The sequence below is a fragment of the Nothoprocta perdicaria genome, unplaced genomic scaffold, assembly GCF_003342845.1.
Source record: "Nothoprocta perdicaria isolate Ctin4 unplaced genomic scaffold, notPer1 scaffold_16, whole genome shotgun sequence".
NCBI classification, from domain to species: Eukaryota; Metazoa; Chordata; class Aves; order Tinamiformes; family Tinamidae; genus Nothoprocta; species Nothoprocta perdicaria.
In genome coordinates this window covers 2,785,440-2,791,439 of record NW_020454760.1, presented here as the reverse complement: position 1 = coordinate 2,791,439, position 6,000 = coordinate 2,785,440, and the positions used below count along the sequence as shown (strand labels likewise).

General features: G+C 47.0%; 1 protein-coding gene across 1 annotated transcript in view; it reads left to right on the top strand.

Moving 5' to 3' along the window:
• Positions 1 to 18: 18 nt before the first annotated feature.
• MTCL1 (microtubule crosslinking factor 1) overlaps positions 19 to 6,000 on the top strand; it is a 96,873-nt gene continuing 90,891 nt past the window's right edge. Inside the window, exon 1 of the mRNA XM_026035501.1 lies at positions 19 to 69. The gene's annotated coding sequence lies outside the window, so the exon portion shown is untranslated. The remainder of the gene's footprint in view (positions 70 to 6,000) is intronic.

The window sequence follows — 6,000 nt, the reverse complement described above, 5'->3', positions numbered from 1 at the left end:
CCGGCGCCGCCGCGGGCCGAGCTGCAGCGGGAGCTGGAGGAGCTGCGCTCCGAGAACGAGTACCTCAAGGTGAGCGGCCGCGGGGCGCGCTCCCAAGCGGCGGGAGCCGCTTCCCAGGAACTGTTTTCCTCAGTCTCATGGTGGRGGGGGAGGCAGGGGGGAGCAGCCACCCCGCACCCGGCACGGGAGAGGTGGCGGGGTCTCCTCCCGGGCCCGGGCCCTCCTCCCGCGAGGAAACGGGCAGCTAAATCCGGGGTTGAGCTCGGCTGAGCCGAGCCGAGCTGGGCTGGCGTGACCCGCAGAAACCTTTCCTTGGACTGACACTAACGGTGCGATCTTTTGGCGCGGCAAGGCGGCTGCATCCATAAAGATCTATAAATAAAATAACCGGAGATAATCTGGCGGCCCTGAAACGGGCAGCATCTGACCCCGCGCTGGCGAGGCCAGTCTCTCCCCCGCTATCACGAGCGCTGCTTCGCTCTCAGGAGGAATGACCGTGGCCGTGCACGGGAGCAAGGCTTGGCTCGAGTAAGRAGAGCAGTTTGGGAGCCCAGGGAGAGAGGAGGGCGGCTTTGGGCTGGGCTCCTGCCTGGACAGCCCTGGGCAGGGCAGAAGCAGCGCTCGGCACAGCGAGAGGTTAAYAGCGGGGCTGCTGTGAGGTGCTCGGCTGCTGCTCCCTGAGCTGGAGCAAGGAGTGAGCAATGATGCAGCAGATTTCTCAGATGACGCTAAGGGTTTTTATTATTACTATTTTGTTCTAAGTCCAGCGAAGATCGGCCGGAACTCCACAGGCAGCTTAGGCAAGGGAGGTGAATGGGTAAAAAAGGAAGGTGGAGGATGGGAAATAAATCTCGGTGTTGAAAATTCAAAGCACTTGGAGGGAAGAAAAGAAAAAGAAAAGGCTGAATGTGTACTTTTCTGGGGTTTAAATGCATTGTGTTAACTCAGGAGTATCACAGCGGAAAGAGCAATGCTTAGTATGCAACGGCAGGCAATGTTACATTACAGTGGGAACTGAAAAAGCAAAGAAAATAGCATAATATTTGAGAGATCTACCTGCATGTTCTGCCCTGAAGTACTGTGGGCAGTGCTGGTCATCTAAAGGATAGTGTGGAAGTGGAGCAATAAAACTAAATTGGCACACGGCAGAGCTCATATGACATTCACACTGGATGGAAGACTCTGGGGTGTAGTAGAGAAATGCATTTAAGTCTATAGAAAGATGCAGGGAACCTGTATGGGAAGTTTCTGTTCTACGTGAGAGAAAAAAAGAGGACATATAATGACATTCAGACTTGAGAAAAGGGTTGTTTTTACAAGTAGTTAAACCACATTGGTGTTTGGGGCCAAAAGCCTAGTAGTAGCCAGAAAAGGAACTGGTCGTCTTTGGATAATGGGATTTGCAGCACTACGGTACTTAACTTTGTGAAGCTGATGATGAACTCGGTGAAACCTCCTGTTTCATGCTCAAGATCATTTCTAAGTGTGGAAAGCTTTAAAAAGGGGTTTGGGGAGGGCATGATCTGCCCCTGTGAACTTCCATGTCCATTCCTCCCTGTTGTCTAGGACAGGCCACCACGAGGGTACTGGACCTCTGGTGCCTAATGACCAAGGGACCTGATTGGCAAGTAAAGAACTTTTAATCTGCGTTGTTTCAAGCTTCTTGATGTGTGTGACAGTGATTTCAAGCCTTTCATCTTGTTGTCTCCATCACCTCCAGCCGGTGCGTCCCAGCCCTTCTCTGTTTTGGTTTGGACAGTGACTTTTTCAGGGCTACGAGTCTGAGGGGAGTGAGTACAAGTCATGTACACACACACGCTTCTCTCCTCAGCTCACAGAGTTTGGAGRAGCTGCTCCTCTGCCAGACTGGTCAGAGTCACCCTCACGGCTCTRAACTTACCGAGGGAACAAGGTGCATAATTCCCAAGCTTTCCTTTCCCATGTAAGCCTCCCTGAAGTGACCTGTAGCCTTCTGAAAGTGGAACCCACAGCCTGTTGCATGTGTTGGTCACTTTTGGCTTTGTGCTTTGTTTTGCAGAGCTGCTGCCCTCTGCTTTGGTTGAGGGTTTTGTTTCTCCCCTCCCTGTAAGTGGCTAAGCAGTAACAGGGGAGCTGGCACCCGTAAACAGACAAATCATTAGATCATTGCCCAAAGAAGCTGTTAATTGCTTGAGCATGCCCATATGCTGAAATTTCTAGTTTTCACCGTTCCCTTTCCCTCCCACAATCAGGAATGGTGCACAGATTTTTAAGGGAAACTTCAGAGAAATGTATCTTTTGTATACGAAGTCACAGGATATAGGAGGTGCACACAGACTTGCTTCATGCTAATGATTACTGAAAATGAAAAGGTTGCTGGAAGGAACCCTTCTAGTTCATTTATCTGTAATCATTTGTCTTTATTTGTAATCCAGGCATCTCCCAGAGTGCTTGCAAAGCAAACTGTTCATCCTGCAAATGTTTAGGACTTAATGCTGTGAGCCAGATCTCAAACTGGTGTGAAGTTACCAGCCTGTGTAGCTCCAGTGACTCTGTTATTTTACCCTGGATGGGGCTTTGGCTCCAGATGTACTCCACTCTCCATGAAGTTAAGCATGTACATGAAGTGTCCCAGGGTCAGGGTTTACAGCATCTCTTTTATGGCCTTGGTGACATTTCATTCTTGTGTCTGTGTATTTCTTGCATAATCATATTTTGGCTACCTCTGCAGGAAGACTAGAGTAGTACTAGAGCAGCATTTATAAGGTATCAATTACTTTTGGGGTCAGACAACATAAAATTATGTCATGGTAGCTGACTGAAGCTGGCAGCTCATCAGTAAATTCTAGCAGAAGATAAAATTTTAGCTGCTACTAGCCAGGCCTGTTTATAATAGCAAAATACTGCCTACACAAATGCCACTTTCAGGATTGCTCGTAAGCCTGGAAAACCATGACGCGTTATGCAGATCCCAGGGTACTTTGGAAGATGCTCTTTAAGATGTAGATCACTCTAAATTTTGGATCCCAGGGGATCCAAACTGAAAGGGCCCAAATTTCAGCAATTAAAAACATTCTTGCTTTATCGTGGCGTCAGTTTAATTCAGATCGTTTCAGTTAAATAAATGTGTTAACGGAAACAGAAGTGGTATTTTAGTCACAAGATATAAATTTGACGTATGCCCCTTGTCTCTTTTTGTCCTTCTTCGATGGAGAAGGAGGTGAAAAATCTGTCTGCGTGGAGCATAGTGCTTTTTACCATCCATAAAATATGACTGATACTTAATTTGCTTTGCTGAGTGTTTTCTTTCTGAGCAAGTTCTACGTGTTCCTACAGTGTAGGTTACCACAGAAATATATTCTAAAAGATGATCTTAGATTGATCATCTTGCTTGCCTTGCTTTGTCTTTGTTTGGTCTTTATGAATCTTCCAGTGATGGTTTGTGAACTGCTGCAGGGAAGGRTGCACGCGCGGTGGAACAAGAGCAGGACCAATGCCTGAGCGAAACACAAAGACTGACAAGCCCTGGGCGCCCGCTCCTATTTTGCAAACTCCAAAGAGTCCCCCAGAAAACGCTGCTTATGATTTTGTGATTTGTTTTCTTTTGAAATGTCTCATCTGACCATGCTGGCTGCATTTGGCCTGGTAAAGGTGTGCAGGCTGCATTTAGCAACCAGTGCAGGACTTGTGTGGGAGTTGGGTTTGAGAGCTAACCAGTACTATGGGGAAGGGCAGAGACTTGCAGTTCATTGGTGTGTTTTGCAAAAATCAGAAAGGTCGGTGGTTGCTCTGATCTCAACCAAAGCCTTTTTAGAGCGCATTTATCCCTACAGCAATTCTGCTAAATCAGGTAAAGTGATACAAGGGATGCACTCATTCTGTAGCAGTAGCACCATCTCTTACATAAAAATAGTTTGAAGTATTCAAAATGTGAAAACAGACGTTAAATAAACTCTAGGTCATGAATGCTGGACTTCCCAAGGACTAACAACAATCCTAGTACAAACAGAGTTACCCATTGCAGCTTTGCCTCTTCCTCCTTTCCCCAGTTTCTGCTCGTTTGATTTAACACGTGCTAAGTAACCTTTTATTTAGAAAAATATCGTCGTATCTTATAAATAAGCCTTTTGGATAAATTAAACACTTCTTTCTTTTAAACACAGACAACTGAGTTTTATACTTTGTGCTTGCTGAAGTGCTATACAAATTACTGGCTCTGTTTTTTTTTCTTTCTAGTTTGCAGATGTTACCAAGCTAGTATGAAATATCTGGACATGGTGTCTTATAACTCAGTGGAACCTAAAATTGTGACATGTCACTGTGTGTGATTGAATTCTTGACTATGGATTTGCCTTGTACTATTTATGCTATTTTGCGTTTGTGAATTCTCCCGAGTAGTTGTTCCTAAAATTTCCATCTTTTGAGTCATRCTTAAGGTCATTTTTAACAATCCCAGACAAGCCATATTGCTATAATTTCCCCATTATTCGAGGCAGCCCTTCCCCTTGCAGCTGTCCCGTGAGAGGTGGAGCAAGGCCCCCATGTTTTGTGAAGGGTGCAGGCTCTCCTCTCCTAGCCATGCGGAGGGAAGCCGCTTTCTTACTCATTTTAATTGCCACTGTGTGTCTGTGTTGATCTCTCTTTCCAAAAAAAYAGAAGGCCACAATGTGAAACCCAACACCTTGGGAGAGGGCACTTCAGTTCTCACTCACAGGTAGACTTTAGTGAAGTCAGGTGTTGAGTTTCGCTGGTGTTTCCACCCACCTCGCAGCCAAGGCCTCTCTTTTTTGTTGTTTTTTTGGTGAACTACCAAGTTTGGTGGTTGTTACGGTCCTGGCTCTGTTAGGCCTGCCCTTGACTGAGCTGCAGACTGACAAGTTTTCTCCCCRGGCGATAGGGCGGCTCGGTGGCAAGCGGGGCCGTCATCATTTCCATTGTGATTTCCACATCCCCGGGTCTTTTCTCCCTGGCCGTTGTGAGGCCTGCAAATCATCCTGCAAATCAGCACTTTCAGGATTCAGTTCCTCTCCAGGCTTTTGAATGCAGCCCTTTCAGCTGGAGCGCGTAGCCCAGCATCCCGACCAGCCTTTCCACGTGCGTGCCGGGCGATCCCACCGGGAAGGCTCCAAGGCCACGGCAAAGGGGGAAGGTTTAGCTCTAGCCTGGTTTCCACTTAAGCCTGGTTTCCACTGCYCTGACTGCTCTCCTGTACCCAGCAGCGAGGCCTGGGTATCGATGCTGCCTTTACGCAGCCTCTTCTCAAGGATAATTCCACACTAAAGCAGCGGAAAAATAAAGCAGATTTCAGCCTAGAAAAACACAGATCTCCTCTGGGTTTTTTATAATAATTACTGTTATGATTCTTTTAATGCCCACGTCACTTGAGAGCGGGGATTGGAGCAGGGCTGGGTTTGCAGGTGGCATCGTGGCAGCGGTGACGCAGCAGGCGCTCACGCAAGGTGCTGGTGACGGCAGCAGAGTGACGAGCGCCCACGGACGGGGATCAGCTGGGAAGGGCTGGAAGAACCTGCGGCCGTGCTGCTCGTCTGGTGAATCCAGAGCAAGATTATGTCTTTCTGTGACTGGTTAAACATAATGCCAGTATCCATGGCTGTGTGCCCTCAGACAAAACCTGAACCACATACAGTTATTCTAATTTGCAGAATTTTCAGAGGTAAAACTTTGACCTATATATTTTTTTTAATATATATATATATATATAAAAAAGACTTTATCGTGCCACTCAAAAAGGCAGGATGTGTCTTTTTTTTCTTCCCTCCTCTCCTGGCTGGGAAGACTGTTAGGAGTTTTGAGCAGTGTCACAGTACAGCAGAAAGTGGGTCTCGCTACACGCAGCCCGTGCGACTAGTTTTCTGTTCCTTATACGGCCAAAATTGTTTGTACCCTCCATGTGTTTGGATGTTTGTGGCCCTGTTTTAAAGCTTATCAGAAGACTACTGTATTCCTGTGTATAAGGGCTCAGGACACACTGCACTTTCTACAGAAATGTTTTTGGGCATT